Here is a 21,126-nt window from a genome sequence, read left to right as displayed (position 1 = left end):
AGAAAAATCAATTATATTTTTATATACTAGTAATAAACAATTTGAACAAAATTAAGAAAACGATTCCATTCGCAATAGCATTAAAAAGAATTCAATTTTTTTTTTTTTTAATTTGCAAAATTGTACCCCAGAATCGGTAAAGCAATTCTTAAAGCACTTGGAGGAAATCTTTATATATGGAGAGAGATTCCATGTCAATAGTTTGGGCGATTCAATACAGTCAAGATGGCAATTCTCCCCAAGTTGACCTATAACAGGGTTTCTCCACTTCAGCACTATTAACACAATGGGCTTTGCTGGCTTGTGCTTGTGCATTATAGGAAGTTTAGCCACATCCCAGGTCTCTCTATCCACTGAAGGCCAGTAGCAGCCTCACCTGCTGGTTACAACAACCAAAAAAATGTCTCCAGATATTATCCAATGTCCCAGGGGATCAGGCAAAATTGCTCATGGCTGAGAACCACTAATTTATTAACTCACTGTAATCTTCTTCAAAATCCCAGCCAGCTTTGTTCTAGAAATTGACAAACTGATCCTGCGATGTATATTGAAATGCAAAGGATCTAAAACAGTCAAAACAATTTTGAAAGAGAACAAAGTTGGAGGATACATACTATGTGATTTCAAAACTTACAAAAAAGCCACAATAATTAAGGCAGTGTGATATAGGTGCAAGAATAGGTATAAACATCATTGAGCAGAACTGAGTGTCCAGAAATAACACTTGCATTTGTCGTCAATTGATTTTCAACAAATGGTCCCAAGCAATTTAATTGGGAAAACAGTCTTTTCGACAAATTGTTGGGACAATTGTATATGTATGTGCAAAATACCTCATACCATGTGCAAAAATTAACTTACAATTATAACTTATCTAAATGCATCCTAGAGTTAAGTGTATGAGCTAAAACTATAACATTTTTTGAGAAACCACAGGAGATAATCTTCATGATCTTGGGTTACTCAAAGAGTTCTTAATTCTTTGATACCAAAAGCATGATCCTTCAGAGGAAAAAAAATTGATAAAATGAATTTCATCAAAGTTCAAGTTTGCTGTTCAAAAGAAATCACTAATAAATTTTAAAAAGTTACAGACCAGGAGAAAATATTTGTAAATCATGTATCTCATAAAGGACTTGGCAAACAATCTAATTTTGAACATGGATAGAATATTTGAATAGACATTTCATCATGAAGATATACAAATAACCAATAAGTACATAAACCTAACTTTCAATGGAATATCTGAAAGAGCTGAGTAATTTTCTGCTAGATGTGAAATATTTCTATTGGTATGAGTGAGTGATGGAATTAGTGTTGTATTTTTTTAAAATAAAACCTTTTAGGCATGCTTTTTCAAAAACATTTGCATTACATAGGTGTTCTCTTTTTTTTTTTTTTTCAAAAAAAAGCAATTACACTATGGACTTAATTTTATACAAATTAATAAGTATATGCAGGAGCTCTGGTGGCATAGTGCCTAAGGCATTTGACTGCTAACTTGAAGACTGACAGTTCAAACCCACCAGCCACTCCTCGGAAGGAAAATTGGGGAATCTACTTCTGTAGAGATAATGCCTCAAAAATGCAAAGAGGGAACTCTATGAGTTGGATTCGACTCAATGGCAGTGAGTTTGGTTTTTTGGTTTTATAAGTATATGCATGCTGTTGCTGGGTACCTTCGAGCCAATTCTGACCCAGGTAACAGAGTGGAACTGCTCCATAGGGTTTTCTTGGCTGAAATCTTGTATGATGTTCAGTCATAGTCCAGTGGAACCATTGGATAGATTCACACCATTGGCTTTTCAGTTAGCAGCTGAGAGCTTAACCATTGGACCACCAGGACTTCTATGTATATATATATGTGTATATGTGTGTGTGTGTGCATGTGTGTTCTGGTTATCTAGTGTCACTCTAACAGGAATATACCACAAATGGGATGGCTTAAACAAACAGGAGTTCATTTCTCTAGCAATTTTGGAGGCTTTAAGTCCGAGTTCAAAGTACCCTGCTCCAGGGGTTTGGTGAAAGCTCCTCACCCTTGGGCTTCAGCTCCACCTCCTGCTCCTGGCCCACTGAAGATGGAGGCTTTTCTTCACTCAACTGTTGGCTGCTGAGGCTGACAAACCCAAAGTTGACAAGTAACAAGGCACAGTCCTGATATTACCAAACCACAGGGCAAGCCATTAATTCAAGTCCATTCAAAATCCCGGGACCAACAGAGCATGGCAGACTGCTGAACTCAGCTACACGCAGAGTTCAAGCATGCCATACGGCTAGAGACTGTTCCAGAGCTGCTGCTTATATATGGGAAGCAGCCCACATCCTTAAAACAGCTACTCAGCTGCTTGTGGTAGATCCCACCATAGAGGTGATTGCCAGTCTTATCATGGGGAATATCATGGGGAATAATTACCACCAGCTGCCCAGCCACTCAACTTTTAATTAGCACACACTGTCTGATCTCATTATTCCCCATGCCCAAATCATACTTTTTATCAAACAATCAACTTTTGGTGCCCTTTGCAAGTGAATACTTCCCAAGTGCCTTCCAAGTTGACACACAACCTCAACTATGTGTATGTGTGTGTGCACATGTGCACATGCACACAAGTGTGGTGTGTGTGTGAGTGTATATATGTGTATATACACATATATACACACACACTATATATATACACTACATATATATATATATATATATATATATATATATATATATATATATATGTTGTTGTTATGTGCCATCGAGTTGGACCCGACTCATAGTGGGTTTCTGAGGCAGTGTGGCTGGTAGGTTTGAACTGCCAGCCTTCCTTCTAATTAGCAGTCAAGTGCCTTAGGCACTACACTACCAGAGCTCATATATATATAGATAGATAGATAGATATAGATATAGATATATAGATATAGATATAGTGTGTGTGTGTATACACACACACACACACCATTTTCCCATAGGAAACCTTAAAGATTAAAGTATTTTACTATGGGGCACACTTTTGGCCTCCGCCTTCAAGGTGCTGTAAGGACAATCTTGCTAGAGCCAGGCAAACACATCTGAAGAAATTAGCTAATATCAGATGCTGTACAATTGAGTTCTGAATTATAAGTATAGATACAATTACTGTAGATGCCAAACCACAATTGGCTTTAAAATCTACCAAGATTAATGTGTTCTACTTGATGGTGAAACCAAGGAATTGACTGAACTATCTATACGCAAAACACAATTATTTTGAACCAGATGTTAAGTAGTTCTCTGAAGACTTCTGACACCAACACACCGTTAGATTAATATCCATCAAGTGATTTCACAGGAACAAGAGAAATTAGTGCTTTAGAAAAAAAGTCATTTAAAACAGGCTCCTTGAGATAATTTCTAGATGTGCAAATTCCATTGTGGATCATTCCTTGAATTTCACTCATCTCTAGTGTCTATATGAATATGAAGGTGCAAGTTTTGATATATCAATGCAATTTAAGTACTGCTATAATGGCAGTACCACAATTGGATTTTTTTCTTCTTTATATTTTTTCATCTACACTTTTGCCTTCTGGTACCCTGGGATTTTTCAGAATGGCATAATCACAAAGGCTTATATAATTTGAAAACTATATGGTAAAGGTTTTAAGCTAAAGAACTTTAAAAGGTATAGTTAGCAGGATTAACATAGGCAATGGTGATTAATGACTGATCTATCACAAATATTTCTTTATTTGAAGCTGACTGCAGTAATCAGAAGGAGCTCTGTTGGCATAGTGGTTAAAGCATAGGCCTGCTAACCAGAAGGTTGGTGGTTCAAACCCACCAGTTGCTCCATGGGAGAAAGATGAGGCAGTCTGCTTCTGTAAAGATTTACAGCCTCGGAAACCCTATGAGGCAGTTCTATTCGGTCCTAAAGTGTCACTAGGCGTTAGACTCCACTCAATGGCAGTGGGTTTGGGTTTGCTTCTAGTAATCAGTAAACGTTATGAGAGTTGCTTTTCCAGGAATTCTATGTCCCTTGCTCTCTCCTCCCCACCTTGTTCCACCTCTCCTCCCTCTGCCCACTAATGAATTTAATTTGATTCCAAGAAGTTTGAAGAGAGGGTAGGCAGATGGATCTCAGGAGATAAAGTTTTTTCCTTGCAAAGTTGACTGGCCCTTTAGGGATTGAATCCACAAGCTTTGCTCCTTGAACCCCAGGCTTGCACAACTGAAAACGCTGAAAGCACCTACTTCCCCAGCTAGCAATAAAGGAATTGCTGAGAGTTCATCTCCCTCAACCTCCACTAGCTCAGATTTGCTGTTTAAATATGCAGACAACTTTTACCTACTGACTGAGAAAGATTTTGAGATAGAAAACACTGGAATGGCAATGAACACAACTCAAACAAAAGTACTTCTCTTGGCTTCTGAATAATTATCTACAGTACAGCTATTTGCCATGAAAATTAATAAAAATTCATCTCCATTGCCTTGTTCACTCAACTTTTAATTAGCACACACTGTCTGACCTCATTATTCCCCATGCCCAAATCGTACTTTTTATCAAACAATCAACTTTTGGTGCCCTTTGCAAGTGAATACTTCCCAAGTGCCTTGAGGTACTTAACTAAAGTTAGTCACTGTCAGTAGATTTGGAAGAAAAAAAAAGAGCAAATATGCCATAGTGGCATATTTTAAATCCTATATTTTTCCTGATTCCCTTCTGAAAGTTGTTCCATTTTTAAAAAATTTTCTCAACTTAGTTTTCAAAGCATGAAATAAGTATCTAACAGAGTTCTGTTTTGCCTTCACTTTTTACAGCCTTTCCTCAAAGTTATTCATGGCCATTTTTGCTTCTAAATTGGTTTCATGATTAAGCCCTAACATTCATTCAACAATGAACCCCTTGCCTTCAAAATATGTATAACAGAATTTAAATGTTGATCACTATGGTATTTGTGGATTTACTTATATGTACTAGTAAGTATCAGATTAGGTCATACTCTCAATGTATCGCTCACACAGAGAAATAGCACAACATAATTTGTGAACACTACTAATAACTTGGCATCTAAACCACCCAAGAAATGAAAGGAGTTCAATTTCTGTTTAATTTGTAGGAAGTTGGCTACTTAACAACATATATTGCAATAGTTTGTACAATAGAATCACAAATTTAACTTGTAGCAATTTGGAAGGGGAGAGAAAATGAAGCTATTTTATTTAATCTACAGCTGATGTTGTTTCCTTCACATGCTCCCAGCCACTGCTTAGTGAATGAAAATAGCTCAATGTTTAACTGAGTTTAAATCTAGATGTAATTCCACTGTTCGTCCAGCTCCTGTAGAAAATGTACAGCCTATCAGAAGCCTTCCCTTCTCCTTGCTTCTTTCTCGAAGAGAGCACCTGGGTGGTATAGAGTGGGTGGTGTCTTACTCATTCTACTGAACTTGATAAAGGGACCCCAACCACATGCAGGTCCTTGTGTGTGTACTGGCTGGCATTTCTGGACAGTGTCCTTTGTCCCCCCAGCTACTGGGTATTCTGCCAGACTCAGTGCTAAAATCCATGAAATAGTAAATTGGTGGTCCATTCTCTTGGCTTGAATGCCTTCTGTGATGGTCTTTAGTTTTGCTGGCCTCATCTTCACTTGGAAGTTACTATAGATGTTATGAGGTTCCAGCTCAGCTTCTGTTCTGAAGTTCTGGATACAAAGACACTTGGCCCTTACAGAGTGAGCCTCTCAGGCAACTCCTAGCTACTTCTCTGTGCAGTTTACCCCACTCGAGTACTAGGTGATGAGGTGAAGCTAAGGAACTAGAGTAAATGAAACCTCAAGCTCTCCCTTTGCCTGGCCATGCTGATGCTCAAGTTTATCTGATGGGACTGTACTCCAAGTCTGTGTGAAGTTTTTCAGATGACCTCATCCAAAGCCTTCAAGTGAAGTAAGTTGGGGAGGGGAATTTGAGAGAGTCATTTTGGCTTCAATGTTCTACCAACTCATATAACATATGGGTGCAAATATTTGTTCATCTGATTTTCATGTCTTTCTCCCTTTCTTCCTGCAGTTCCTCTACTCCAGAACGAGATGGGATCGCTTCCCTCTTCTTCCTGCCTGGCCTTTCTCTTAATTGTAGGTAAATGAGTTTAGATAATTCATATTCAAGACAATGGTCTGTTATAAAATTTACTGTATTGCTGTAAATTCCTATATTTGAATGTCAGAATCAGAATATTGCCTTGGGTCTTTCTCTTTGTTTTCCTTCTAATATAAATTCTAATCATCCCCAAGTCAGACAGATTCCTAAGGGCAAAAGTCAGGTATTTGAAAAAGCAAGAGAAAAGCAAATAAATTTCAGACTGTGTCCATTGCTCTTCTAATTCCATGTTTTTTGAAGTATAAGTTGTAATCAATTAAGGGTTATTGAATCAAGTTAGAGGGTCGTGACCAACATTTTATAAATGAAATAGAATGAAATGGAGTACAGAATATAAGTGCCTCACACATGAAAAGTAAGTACTGTGTGAAACTCTTATTTCAGGTGAGATTGTTGTTGTTGGGTGCCCAATGGCATCCAACTCCCAACTCTGATTCATATCAACCCTATGTACAACAGAACAAAACACTCTGAAGTTACTATAGGTGTTATGAGGTTCCAGCTTTGTTTCTGTTCTGCAGCTCTGGATACAAAGACACTTGGTCCTTATGGAGTGAGCCATCCTATGCCATCCTATGCCATCCTCACAATCCCTGCTATACCTATCATTGCAGCCACAGTGTCAATCCATCTCATTGAGGGCCTTCCCCTGTTCCACTGACCTTCCACTTTACCAAGCATGATATCCTCCTCCAGGGAATAGTCCATTCTAACAACATGACCAAAGTAGATGAGATGAAGTCTGGCCATTCTCACTTCCAAAGAGCATTCTGGCTGTACTTCTTCCAGGACAGATTTGTTAGTTCTTCTGGCAGTCCATGGCACTTTCAATATTCTTTGCCAACACCACAACTCAAAAGCATCAATCTTCTTCAGTCTTCCTTATTCCTTGTCCAGCTTTCACATGCATATGAGGTGGTTGAAAATACCATGGCTTGGGCTAGGCTCACCTTAGTCTTCAAAGAGGCATCTTTGCTCTTTAGAGCTTTAACGAGGTCTTTCGCAGCATATTTGCTCCATCTGATATCCTGACTGCTGCTTCTGTTGATGTTGATTGTAGAACCAAGTAATATGAAATCTTTGACAATTTCAATCTTTTCTCTATTTATGGTGATGCTGCTTATTTGTCTAGTTGTGAGGATTTTCATTTTCTTTATGTTGAGATGTAATCCATACTGCAGGCTGTAGTCTTTAATCTCATCTGTAAATCCTTCAAGTCATCTTCAATTTCATCAAGCAAAGTTGTGTCATCTGTATATCACAGGTTGTACATGACTCTTCCTGCAATCCTGATGCCATGTTCTTCTTCACATAGTCCAGTTCTCAGATTATCTGCTCACCATACAGATTGAATAAATATGGTAAGAAGATATACCCTGACACACTCCCTTCCTGATATTGAACTGTGCAGTATCCCCTTGTTCTGTTTAAATGACAGCCTCCTGGCCTATCTATGTACAGGTTCCTCATGAGTACAATTAATTCCTATCCTTCTCAATGTTAACCATAATTTGTCATGATCCACACAATTAAATGCTTTTGCATGGTCAATGAAACACAGGTAAACATCTTTCTGGTATTATTTTCTTTCAGCCAAGATCCATCTGACATCAGCTATGATATCTCTTGTTCCATGTCCTCTTCTGAATCCAGCTTGCATTTCTGGAAGTTCTCTGTCAATATACTGCTACAACTGTTTTTGAATTATCTTCAGTAAGATTTTGCTTATGTGTGATATTAATGATATGTTTGCTAATATCCACATTCTGTGGGATTACCTTTCTTTGCAATGATTACAAATATGGATCTCTCCCAGTCAGTTGGCCAGGATAGCTGAGTGAGTACCGCTAGCACAGCATCTGTTTGTTGAGACATCTCAGTGAGTATCCCATCAATTCCTGGACCCTTGTTCTTCACCAATTCCTTCAGTGCAGCTTCAACTTCTTCCTTCAATACCATTGGTTCTTGGTTATAAGTCACCTCCTGAAATGGATGAACACCAACCAATTATTTTTGGTATAGTGACTCTGTATTCCTTCCATCTTCTTTTGATGTTTCTTGCCCCATCCAATATCCCCCATAGAATCTTTCAATATTGCAACTTGAGGCTTGAATTTTTTCTTCAGTTCTTTCAGCTTAAGAAATGCCGAGCGTGTTCTTCCCTTTTGGTTTTCTTACTCCAGGTCTTTGTACATTTCATTATAATATTGACTTTGTCTTTTCAAGCTGCTCTTTGAAATCTTCTGTTCAGCTCTTTTATCCTGTCATTGCTTCTATTTGCTTTAGCTACTCTCTGTTCAAGGGCAAGTTTCAGAGTTTCCTCTGACATTCATTTTGTTTTTTCCTTCCCTTCCTGTCTTTTTAATGATCTTTTGCTTTCTTAATGGATGATGGTCTTGATGTCATCCCACAATTCCTCTGGTTTTGGTCATTGGTGTTCAATACATCAAATCTATTCCTCAGATGGTATTTTGGTTTCCTAGTGCTGCTCTAGGAGCTCTGGTAGCGTAGTGCCTAAGGCACTTGACTGCTAATCAGAAGACTGGTGGTTCAAACCCACCAGCCACTCCTCGGAGGTTGGGCAATCTACTTCCATAGCGATACCACCTCAGAAACCCAAGGAGGGGTCATTATGAGTAGGGACTGAGTCAGTGGCACATAACAACAACAACAAAGTGCTGCTCTAACAGAAATACCACCAATGAGGTGGCTTTAACAAACAGGAGCTTATTCTCTTACAGTTTGGAGGTTTTAAGTTCAAGTTCAAAGTGCCAGGGCTAGGGGCTGTGTGAAAGCCCCTCGACCTTGGGCTTCAGCTCTACTCTTTGCTCCCAGCCCACTAAAGCTAGAGAGATCTCTTCACTTGGGCAGCTACTGGCTGCTGAGACTAAAAAGTCCAGGGTTGACAAATAAAATGGCACAGTCCTGATGTTACCAAACAACATAGCAGGCCACTGATTCAAGTCCATTGAAAGTCCCAAGATCGGCAAAGCATGGCAGGCTGCTGAACATGACTCAGCTATATGCAGGGTTCAAGTATGCCATAAGCTAGATACCATTCCCAAAGCTACTTCTTATATATGGGAAGCATACCACATCCCTAAAGCAGCTACTCAGCTGCTTGTGGTAGGTCTCACCATGGAACTAATTGCCAGTCTCATCATGGGGAATAACTACCACCAGCTGCCCAGCCACTCAGTCAGGCCCAGTCAAGTTGACAACAAGCTTAACTACCACAGACTGTCTCTAAATTCAGGAGGGATATAATCAACATCATATTTTGGCTCTCATGGACTTGTTTTAATCATCTTCTGCTTCAACTTGAACTTGGATATGAGCATTTGATGGTCTGTTCCACAATCAGCTCCTGGCCTTGTTTTAGCTGAAGATATTGAGCTTCTCTATCACTTCTTGCCACAGATATAGTCAATCTGATTCCTGTGTACTCCAGCATGCATATAGCTGCTGTTTATGCTCTTGGAAAAAAAAAAAAAAAAAGATATTTGCAATGAATTAGTCATTGGTCTTGCAAAATTCTATCATGCAATCTCCAGCATTATTTCTATCACCAAGGCCATATTTTCCAACTACCAGTGAATCTTCTTTGTTTCCATCTTTTGCATTCTAATAACCAGCAATAATCAATACATCTTGATTTTATGTTTGGTCAATTTCAGACTGCAGAAATTGGTAAAAATCTTCAATTTCCTTGTCTTTAGCTTTGGTGGCTGGTGCATAAATTTGAATAATAGTAGTATTCACTGATCTTCCTTGTAGGCATATGGATATGATCCTATCACTGAGAGCATTGTACTTTAGGATAGATCTTGAAACATTCTTTGTGACAATGAATGCCATGCCATTCCTCTTCAATTTGTCATTCCCAGCATAGTAGATCATACAGTTGTCTGATTGAAAGTGGCCATAACCAGTCCATTTCAGCTCACTAATGCCTAGGATACTGTTCTTTATGCATTCATTTAATTTTTGACAGCTTCCAATTTTCCTAGATTCATACTTCATACATTCCATGTTCCAATTATTAATGGATGTTTGCAGCTGTCTCTTCTCATTTTGAGTCATTCCACATCAGCAAATGGAGATCTTGAAAACTTTACTTCACTCACATCATTAAGGTTGGCTCTACTCTGAGGAGGCAGTTCTTCCCCAGTCGCATTTTGAGTGCCTCCCGAATGGAAGTGCTCATCTTTCAGCAGTATATCGGACAATGTTTCAGGGCTATTCATAAAGTTTTCTAGTAATATATCAGACAGTGTTTTAGTTTTATTCATAAGGTTTTTACTGGCCAATTCTTTGAGAAGTGGATGGTCCTTTTCTTCTTCTAATCTGTCTTAGTCTGGAAAATCTGCTGAAACCTGTCTACCATGCATGACTCCGCTGGTATTTGAAACACCAGTGGCATAGCCTCCAGCCTCACCGCAACACGCAAGCTACCACAGTATGACAAACTGACAGACAAGTGGTGGATCAGGTGAGGGGAGTTGTCAAATGCTAATTTGGTGGCTAAACACAAATGATCAAAAAAGTTTGAGAACCATCATTGTTCTGGTTACCTAATATCACTCTGACAAGAGTATACCACAAATGGAATGGCTTAAGCAAATAGGAGTTTATTCTTACAATTTGGAAGCTTTAAGTCCAAGTTCAAAGTGCCAGGTTCTAGGAGCTGGGTGAAAACCCCTCAACCTTGGGGTTCAGCTCTGCCTCCTGCTCCCAGCCCACTGGACCTAGAGGCATTTCTTCAGGCTGCTGAGGCTGAGAAGCCCCAAGGTTGACAAGTAAAAAGGCACAGTCCCGATGCTACCAAACCACACGGGAGGCCATTAACTTAAGTCCATTGTATGTTCCAAGGTTGGCAGAGTATAGCAGGCTGCTGAGCAATAACACGGCTACATGCAGGGTCCAAGCGTGCCATAGGCTAGAGACCATTCCCAAGGCTTCTCCTTATATACAAGAAGCAGACCATATCCCAAAGGCTGCTACTCAGCTGCTTGTGGTAGATCCCACCATGGAGTTGATTGCCAGTCTCATCATGGGGAATGACTACCACGAGCTGCCCAGCCATTCAACCAGGCCCAGCCAAGTTGACATAACTACCACAATCATCATGTCAGACTTGTCTACATATCTTTCTTTCCCCTACTCAACCACTGCACTTATTATCCTTCTTTCCAAAATATAGGTAAAATTATGTTATTTCTTATTCAAACACATGATGGTTTTCTTTTTTGGCTTTAAAGAACAGAAGTTTATCATCTCCCTGTTCTGAAAGGTAGACGTTCAAATTAGGGTACTGGTCATGTCGATTCTTTCTGAGGTTTCTGAGAGAGAAACAAGTTCATGCCTTTCTCCTAGCTTCTATTGGCTCTGAAAATCCTCTGCTGATTGTAGGTATATATTCACATGGCTACTTCCCTCTGTGTGTGACTCTGTCTCCAAGTCTCTTTTCCTCTTTCATAAGATACCATGAAGAAGAGATCGGCAATCACTCTACTCCTGCATGATCTTGTTAACTGATAACATTTTCGAGAATGATTCTATTTGAAAGATATTGTTAGATATTGTTCTGTTTGAAACAAGATTATATTTGTTAGTACAGAGGTTAGAACTTCAACATATCTTTCCGGGGGACACAATTTAATTTTATGACAATCTATTATATTTGCATTATACATTCAGTTGTGTCCCCAAAAAAGATATGTTGAAGATGGTTTTTTATTTCTTATGAAAGATCAAGCTGCTTCTGGCTCCTGATCTTCTGGGCACTGCGGGAACCATTCCTATGACTCTTTGACTTTAGATAGTCCCCCTTGTTTGATGTTCTAGCTAGACTTCAACACATACTCCAAGATATAATTTCTTGTATTTGCCCTTGAGCATTCCCCACTACTCCCACTAGTAGATCTCAGGTAAGAAGGCTGGGAAATACATACCACAGCAGGTTGATATACAATAAGACCTACCTCATTAATGTGTAATTAGCAAGGACTTCACTACAGATTTTTTTTTTTAATTCACTTTTATCATTATTCTTATCGTATATATAGTAACTCACAGGAAGCTAATTTTATCATCCAATAAGCCTTAGGAGATTTAATGTAAGAAACATAAAATAATTATTTATAAGAAGTATATCCTTTTATATGTGAAAAGTTATCTAATGTACTTGGGAATACTTAAAAACTCTTTCATTCACTCATATAGTATATATTAAGCCTAATATTTATTTGTAATCTTTATTATCAGAGAAGGAAATCTTATTCATTTCAAAGGAGACTAAAGAGAGATCATAACTTGTCTAGTTTCAATCAAATTACAAGTGACTAAAACATAAGGAACCCTGGTGGTGCAGTGGTTAAAATTCTCAGCTGCTATCAGAAAGGTCAGCAGTTTGAATCCACCAGCCACTCCATGGAAGAATGATGTGGCAGTCTGTCTCTATAAAGATTATAGCTTTGAAAGCCCTGTAGGGCAGTTCTTAGGAGCTCTGGTGGTTTAGTACCTAAGACATTTGACTGTTAACCAGAAGGCTGGTGGTTCAAATCTACCAACCACTCTGGGAAGGAAGGCTGGACAATCTACTTCCATGGAGATATCACCTTAGAAACCCAAAGAGGGGCCACTATGAGTCAGAATCAACTTGACAGCAGTGAGTTTGGTTTGGTTTTAGTACAGGGCATTTTTACACTGTTCCACAGAGTTGCTATGAGTTGGATTCAACTGTACAACAACAGGTTTGGTTTGGTTTTGGAAAGCATAATTAAGTCCTCCACAGTATAAATCAAATGTACATTGTCTAAACTGAAGTAGAAATGAAAATTAATATACTGCACTGTATAATAAAAAAGAATGGAAGAATAATGAAAGTGAGTGATTTTCTAAGGCCATGCACCTTCATAAAACTTGAAACAAAGCTCCTGCCTCAGAATGCTTAGGCCAGTTTATAGTATTTATTAGCCTGTCAGATTCCTGCCTCACCTTCAAAAAATGATGACCTTCTCCTGTTTAAAATATAATATTTTCTTACATCTATCTATCTATCTATATAAGTGTCTTAGTTTCCAAGGGCAGCCATAACAAAATAACACACAGTGGATGAAAAAACAGGAATTTATTTTCCCACAATTCTCAGTTTCTAGATGTCCAGAACAGTGTATTGGCCAGGTGGATTCCTTCTGATGAGTTTGAGAAAAGAACTGTTCCATGTCTCTCTCCAAGTTTTGGTGGATGCTTGGCATCCCTTTGGTATTTGCAGCAGCCTCTGTCATCATATAAAGTCTGTCTTCCCCATGAATATGACTCTATTTTCATGTCTCATTTCTCCCTTTATAACACTATTCAGAAGGGATTAGGATTAAGACCCACCCTACTCCAGCATGACTGAATTGATAATATCTTCAGAGAAAGAACTTATTTCCCAAACAAGGTCAAATTCACAGATTCAAGGGTTAGGACGTCAATAAGTCTTTTGGGAGACACAATTCAGTCTAGAACAATAGGAAATAGACCAATCTATGTAATTATATTTATTATATATATTACCATACTTATTTAGTCTGTATTCTGAGCAAATAATCCAAACACCTGGACTATATAAAGAAGAACATGACATCAAGATTAAAGGAAGACTCATTAACAATCTGCGATATACAGATGACACAACCTTCCTTGCTGATAGTAGAGAGGACTTTGAAGGATTTACTAACAAAGACTAAAGACTACAACTTTCAGTATAGATTACACCGCAACATAAAGAAAACAAAATCCTTGCAACTGGACCAGTAAGCAACATCATGATAAAAGGAGAAAAGATTCAAGTTGTCAAAGATTTCATTTCACTTGGATCCACAATCAATGCCCATAAAAGCAGCATTCAAGAAATAAGATGATGGGGGTAGGGGGGACACACTGCAAAACTAAAAGTTAAAATAGAAAAAAAAAAAAAAGGATAAAATAAAATTAGATTGACTTTTAAAAAAAGGAAAAAAAAAAAAAACCTATGGAGCACAATTCTACCTTGGCACACAGGGGGTCTCAATGAGTCAGAGTCGACTCAAGCGTGGAAAAAAAAAAAAGAAAGAAAGAAATCAGATGCACTGGGTAAACCTGCGAAAGACTTCTTTAGTGTGTTAAAGAGTAAAGTCACTCCAAAGCCTAAGGTGTGCCTGACCCAAGCCATGGTATTTTTCAATTGCCTCATCGGCATGTGAAAACTCTGGACAAAGAATAAGGGAAACCTAAGAATCTACACATTTGAATTATGGTGTTGGCAAAGAATAGTGAATATACCATGGATTGCCAGAAGAATGAACAAATTTGTCCTGAAAGTACGGCTGAAATGCTCCTTAGAAGCAAGGATGGCAAGACTTCATCTCTCATTCTTTGGTCACGTTATCTGGAGGGAGCAGTCCCTGGAGAAGGGCATCATGCTTGGTAAAGAGGGTCAGTGAAAAAAGAGGGAGACCCTCACTGAGACGGATTGACACAGTGGCTGCACAATAGGCCCGAACCATTGTGAGGATGGCACAGAACCAGGCAGTCTTTCATTCTGTCATACATAGGGGTCTATGAATCAGAACTGACACAACAGTACTCAACAAAAACAAAAGTTAACTGAAGAGTAAGCAAAAACACTTTCAGACAGTTTAAGCATTTTAGTCTGTATCTTGCTTACTGGCCTTAAAAGTCCAATATTCTGATTAAATTCAGTGAAACCAGTCAGTCAGTCAATCTACCCAACCATCCATCAAAGCACTCATGATCTATTTTATATATTTGTGCTACACAAAGCAATTAAATTTTTACTTTCGTTCAGTTATTGCAATGTTATGCTGATGGAGAACATTGAGACAGTTGAGCAGAATTGCAACTTTATTTCTTATTTAAGCATCTCATAGGACCTGCAGCTTATAGGCTAACCATCACTAACCATCACCATACAACCATGAATGCCATAGGGGGTTTGACACCAACTGATTCAGACATCATAGTTAGCTTTTTGTTTTCTGTATTCATTATGGCTTAGCTAAAATTTCAGGAAGACAAGAGCAGAATACCAACTTTGTGCAATCATATTTAAACCGGAAATCTATAATTTTAAAATGAAAATAGAGAAGTATATGATTAAGTATTAGATAGTATCTGCCTATGTCTATAAAACCTTTGAGGGTAAAAACTAATAAAAAGTGATTGCTTGAGCCCAGTCTTATGTTTCACTGTCAACCAAAACCTTTCTCAAACTACAGCAAAACTAAATCAAACTCACTGCCATCAAGTCGATTCCAACTCACAGTGACTTTCATTGGGTTTTCAAGGCTGTAAATGTTTACGGAAGCAGATTGCCTCATCTTTCTTCTGCAGAGCAGCTAGTGGGTTTAAACCACTGACCTTTTGGTTAGTAGCCAACCACAGCACCAAAAGAGCTTCTTCAAACTACAGTAAAGGAAAACTATAAAGGCATAAACACATAAGCACAGGAAAATAGGAGAGAAGACAAAGAGCTAGAAAATACAGATGAACATTAAAGGTTTTAGCAATCCAAGAAAATGGAATCCTTAGCTGGCAATAACGAAAACCAAAACCCACTGCCACTGAGTCAATTCCAACTCATAGCAACCCCCATTTGGTTTCCAAGGCAGTAAATCTTTACAGAAGTAGATGGCCCAGTCTTTCTTCCACAGAGTGGCTGATAGGTTTGACCCGTCAGCCTTCTGGTTAGCAGTCAAATGCCTTAGGCACTGTGCCACCAGAAGCTGGCAATGGAGACATCTGCAAGCAAACCCAAATTTGCACAGCAGCAATCTCAAAAAGCTCAGTAACTGGAAGCACCAGTTACATCTGGAGGTGGGAATAAAGGAGAAATTATATAGAAAGTATTTGTTTGAAAGACTGTTTAGAAACATCCCCACATCTAGTCCATAGAACAACCACAGCACTATAGGAGATTTTAAGCCTTTTGTGTGGTGTAAAGCAAAGATGCTTTTATAAAGCACTAAAAACTATCAGGTAAATTTGATGGTAGATGTAACCATTCCCAAAATAGGGAGAATATGTGAAACTGAGACATGCCACCTCTACTCTTCTTCCCCACTGAGCTGAAAGGACACTGGCAGCCAAGTCATCACCTCTTGGCAATAGCGGAACATTCTCCCATTCTTACTAGTCCAAGAGTAAAGGCCTATAGATACTGACATCAGGCAGTCCTCACTGAAGGTTCCATTTGTTGTTGTTATGTGCCGTCGAGGCAGACCTGACTCATAGTAACCCCTCCTGGGGTTTCTGAGGCAGTATCACTACGGAAGTAGATTGCCCCATCTTCCTTCCGAGGAGTGGCTGGTGGGCTTGAACTGCCAGCCTTCTGGTTAGCAGTCAAGTGCCTTAGGCACTACGCTACCAGTCACTCTTAAATAAAGCTCACAGTCAAGTCCCAGTTGCACACCCAAACATTCCAGTCAGATTTTTTAATCTCTCAAACCTTGTCAAATCAAACAAAATATATCTTTGGGATCTCAGGATATGTATAAAGATTATACATCATCATCTCTCTTTTTATTTGATTGCTTCACCTCTAGGGGTGGTTAGTGTGTTTTTCATACAAGGGTGTAACTAAGTGGGAAAGTACTTCCTGTTTCAGAGAAAAGATATTTAGACCCATTGGGTCTAGAGTAGATAAGTTCTAGCCTTGCCTTTTGTGGGTACCACTGTACCTTTTGTCTGAGTTTTAAGTCGTTGAAGTCTTGTAAAACTGGGAGAGATGGAAAGACATAAAACAACTGAGGAATGCTGATTGACTTTTTCATCTCATTGAATAAATGTGTTCAGCATTGTTAATAATATCTATTCACTAGATATTCACTGGAAATGTGTCTCCATCTACACTCACTGTAATAACTGGTTTGTTTGATTGGTGTGCAATCTCTCCATTCCCTAAGAATCCTTAAGCACAGGTGGACACCCCTCACCAACAGAGCTTGATGGTGGCTTCATATTGGAAGTGGGACATCCAGATATCACTTCATCAACCAAGACATCCCTTCTCAAGGCACCCTCATATCCATCTATGTGGGTTCTTGACCTCACTCTCATCTGTATAGGGCCTTAAAGGAAACTCTTATCCTTCAACAAACCCAGCTCTGAACAGTGAGTTTATGTGAGATGTGTTGTCCCTTTGTTTGCTGCTGACAAGCGTAAAGAACCACTTTCACTGCTGATAATAATGGTTAATTTATCACATCCAGCCGAGGCTGACCTCTGGGTGTCCCAGCCCCTCCATCACCTTCACACCTGCTCAAGCTAATTGTTAGAGCCAAGTGTAAATGAAAATCAACTGGGCTAATAATGAATGGAGCCCATTACTTGCAACAGCACATTGCTTTAGGAAGGTTTATCAAGAAACATTATAACCAGTCCCCCGGTCACAGTTCCCTGTTTTATAGATGAGAAAAAGCAGGCAAGCGGGGGTGGGGTGGGGGGCCAGCACATGAAAACAGGCACAGGAACTGGGAACAGAACATTTGCCTTAAGCTTCCTGAACTCTGCCATAGCCATTCCTATACCATACAAAATTTCACTCATATACCAAACGAAAAAAGATCTAAGATATTTATCCCAATGTTGTTGTCATCTGTTTATATAAGCAAATGAGATCATTACTGGATATGAAGACTTTAATTAATATGCTAATCTCATTCCTCCATCAAAACCATTTTTTAAGGCAATCATCTCCCTTGCTTTCCCAGTTACTTCCACCCGCCCTAGAAGCACCTTGTCATTCTCATATGAAAGCACAGACCCAGCTCTCAAATAGTTGGAATGAAATATTCACAAGTCCTGTTAAAGAGAATTACATTTCTTCAAGAAGCAGGTATTAAGATTGTAAGGAATTGTCAACTGTAGATTGAAGATGTAGCCCTTAGGAGTGCCAGAAATCACTTTCTATCCCAAACTGGGGGTGTTTAATATATTTAGGGAATTATTTTTAAACTTTCATTTATTTATTTATTTTCATTTTTAATGTACTTACAAGCAGTTGAAGTCTCCAGTTCAGGTCATAAAGCAAAAAGATTATTCTTCCCCCAGAAAATTCAGTGATAGCAGGAAAGGCCACTAACTCTGAGCACACATTTTATATGAGCTTCTTCTAAGTGATCCTTTGGTCTTACAAACGTCAGACCTCCACATCAGCAGTTTGAGATCAATTAGGACCAAATAGTGAGTCATTCAATGTTACATTTGAATCAATTATTCAGTGAATGCAAATAACTAGGTTACAATTTGAACAAGTCCAACTTTCTAAAACACTACTCTTAAACATGGCTGAAGAGTCCAGGGTTTTTGCTTTAACAAGGCATTTCTTTATCATTTGCCTTAATCTGGGCATCTTCCTTACTCAAGTTTTGTGATATCTCATAGAAAGATATACTAATCAGTGACTTCTGTGGTATCTGTTTAATAACCTTCAGTTTTAAAAGAGCCTCTCCAAGTTTATACTGCACAGCACCTGTTTGTAATATGGCAAACCTAGGTAGGGGAACACAAAGCCTTTGAATAGTAGTATCCAAACTAGCTTTAAGGAATAAGGTATTAATAGGTGTTCTGCAAGGGGAATAAAAGAGCAGGGGGTGGAGGTTCCATGGTCAAATAAGATTGGAAAATATTAGATTAAATTGCATTTCATAAGGGTCTGTTTTTTAATGCAGGGCTATCTAGACCTAATAAACATCCTTGCTCTTCCTTTAACTTACATGAATATAGAATCCTCATTTCACAGAACACCTATGAATATCTTTAACAGCACCAGTATTAAGAAAATTAAATCGTTTTTATTTTCTTTAAACACAAATGCCTTGGCTAATAATTGAAACATATAAATGATTAGACTTGACAATAGGAATATTGAGATTCCAATTCTATTCTTTATTCTTCTTCTCCCTACTTTGAACAAGTCAGTATTTTGTGTGCTAATCCAGAAAGGTAGCAAATTTTGGCCCCTTCCTATTGATTCCTAGGCACTCTGGTGGTGTAGTGGTTGTAGCATTTGGCTGCTAACCAGAAGATTGGCAGTTCAAATCCCCCACTTGCCACTCCTGGGAAGGAAGAGGAGGCAGTCTGCTTCTGTAAAGACAGCCTTAATGAAAGAAAACCAGTGAAGGTTACTAGGAGTCAGAATCAACTAGATAGTAGTGAGTTTGGTTTCGGAGTTAGTTGATTCCTGGTATGTATCTTGAATATTAACACTAGCCAATAATTTGTCTAAGAATAATGACTAGCCTCTTTCCTGTCTTGCAAGATGGCCAGTGAAAAGCCTGAGAAGCTGGATACCAAGGAGAAGAAGCCTGAAGCCAAGAAAGCAGATGCCAATGGCAAAGTTAAGAACGGTAACCTCAAGGGCAAAAAGCCCAAGAAAGGGAAGCCCCACTGGAGCTAAAATCTGGTCCTAGTCAGAGAAATTGGCAGATATTCCTGATCAGCCACGTATCCTGGAAAGGCCATGTACAAGAGGAAGTATTCAGCTACTAAGTCCTGGGATGGAAAGAAGAAGAAGGAAAAGGTTCTTGCTACTGTCACAAAACCAGTTGGTGGGACAAGAATGGTGGTACCCGAGTGGTTAAACATCACAAAATGCCCAAGTATTATCCTACTAAAGATGTACCTCGGAAGCTGTTGAGCCACAACAAAAAACCCTTCAGTCGGTATGTGAGGAAACTCCAGGCCAGCATCACTTCTGGGACCATTCTCACCCTCACTGGAAGCCACAGAGGCAAGAGAGTGGTTTTCCTGAAGCAGCTGGACAGTGGCTTGCTACTTGTGACTGGACCCTTGTCCCTCAATTGAGTTCCTCTGTGTAGAACACACCACAAATTTGTCATCGCCACTTCCACCAAAATTGACATCAGTGGCATGAAGATTCCCAAGTATCTCATGGACACGTACTTCAAGAAGAAGTAGCTGTGGAAGCCCAGACACCAGGAAGGCAAGATCTTCGACACTGAGAAAGAGAAATACAAAATCACAAGAGCAGCACAAGATTACCAGAAAGCTAAGGACTCTGCAAATTTTGTCCAAAATCAAAGCCATTCCTCAATTCCAAGGCTACCTGTGTTCTGTGTTCTCTCTCATCAAGGGGATTTACCCTCACAAATTGGTGTTCTAGGTTTCTTTCAAAGAACTTAATAACATCTGATATGTTAAAGAAAGAAAAAGAATGACTAGTGTATATCTTTTCTATGCAGTATAACAAATTACCACAAATTTAGTGCTTTAAAACCACACACATTTTCCATCTCCTACTTTGGTGAATAGTGACTGGGATCTTAAAATCTTGCAAGTGGCTATCTTGATGCAACAATGGGTCTCTCCTCTTCCAGAGCAAAGAAGAATGAAGAAAGCCAAAGATTCATGGAAACAATTAGTCCAAGCGGCTGGTACACCATGTGATCCTCAGCTTATACATCTATGAGACCAGAAGAACTAGATGGTGCCCAGCTACCACTGTCAACCACTCGGAGTGGGATCTTTGTAGGAGATCCTGGATAGAGTGGGAGAACAATGTGGAACAAAACTCAAAATCATTTGGAAAAAAAAAGCGGAGGGAGGGACCAGATTTACTGGTCTGATAGAGCCGGGTGTTCCACTGAGACTATGGTCCCTAGCTGCCCTTCACGTCTGGAATTGAACCCACACCTGTAGCTTCCAGCCAAACAAAAGACAAGCATATAAGGTGAACATTTACACTAGGTAGATACACTCCTTAGAACAATCACGGGAGAAAGAAGGGCTGCTTATGCACAGGGACATAGCAGGAGTGCAGGAGGCAGGATTGCATGGAGAGAAGGACACAGGGAAGAGGTAACTATGGGGAAGAAATGGGAGGGGAGCTATTGCATTGTGGTAAATTGTAGTCAATGTCATGAGACAAAGTGTATGTGAACTTCTGTATGGAAAGTGAATTTGCTCTGTAAACTTCCACCCAAATCA

At 39.1% G+C, this 21,126-nt stretch overlaps 1 pseudogene; it reads left to right on the top strand.

Moving 5' to 3' along the window:
- The first annotated feature begins 19,438 nt into the window (after positions 1-19,438).
- Positions 19,439-20,302, top strand: LOC103212309 (annotated as a pseudogene).
- Positions 20,303-21,126: the final 824 nt, after the last annotated feature.

Source organism: Orycteropus afer, unplaced genomic scaffold, assembly GCF_000298275.1.
Source record: "Orycteropus afer afer isolate SDZICR_OR568_19922 unplaced genomic scaffold, OryAfe1.0 scaffold00015, whole genome shotgun sequence".
Classification (NCBI taxonomy): domain Eukaryota; kingdom Metazoa; phylum Chordata; class Mammalia; order Tubulidentata; family Orycteropodidae; genus Orycteropus; species Orycteropus afer.
This window is presented reverse-complemented; position numbering and strand designations above follow the sequence as displayed.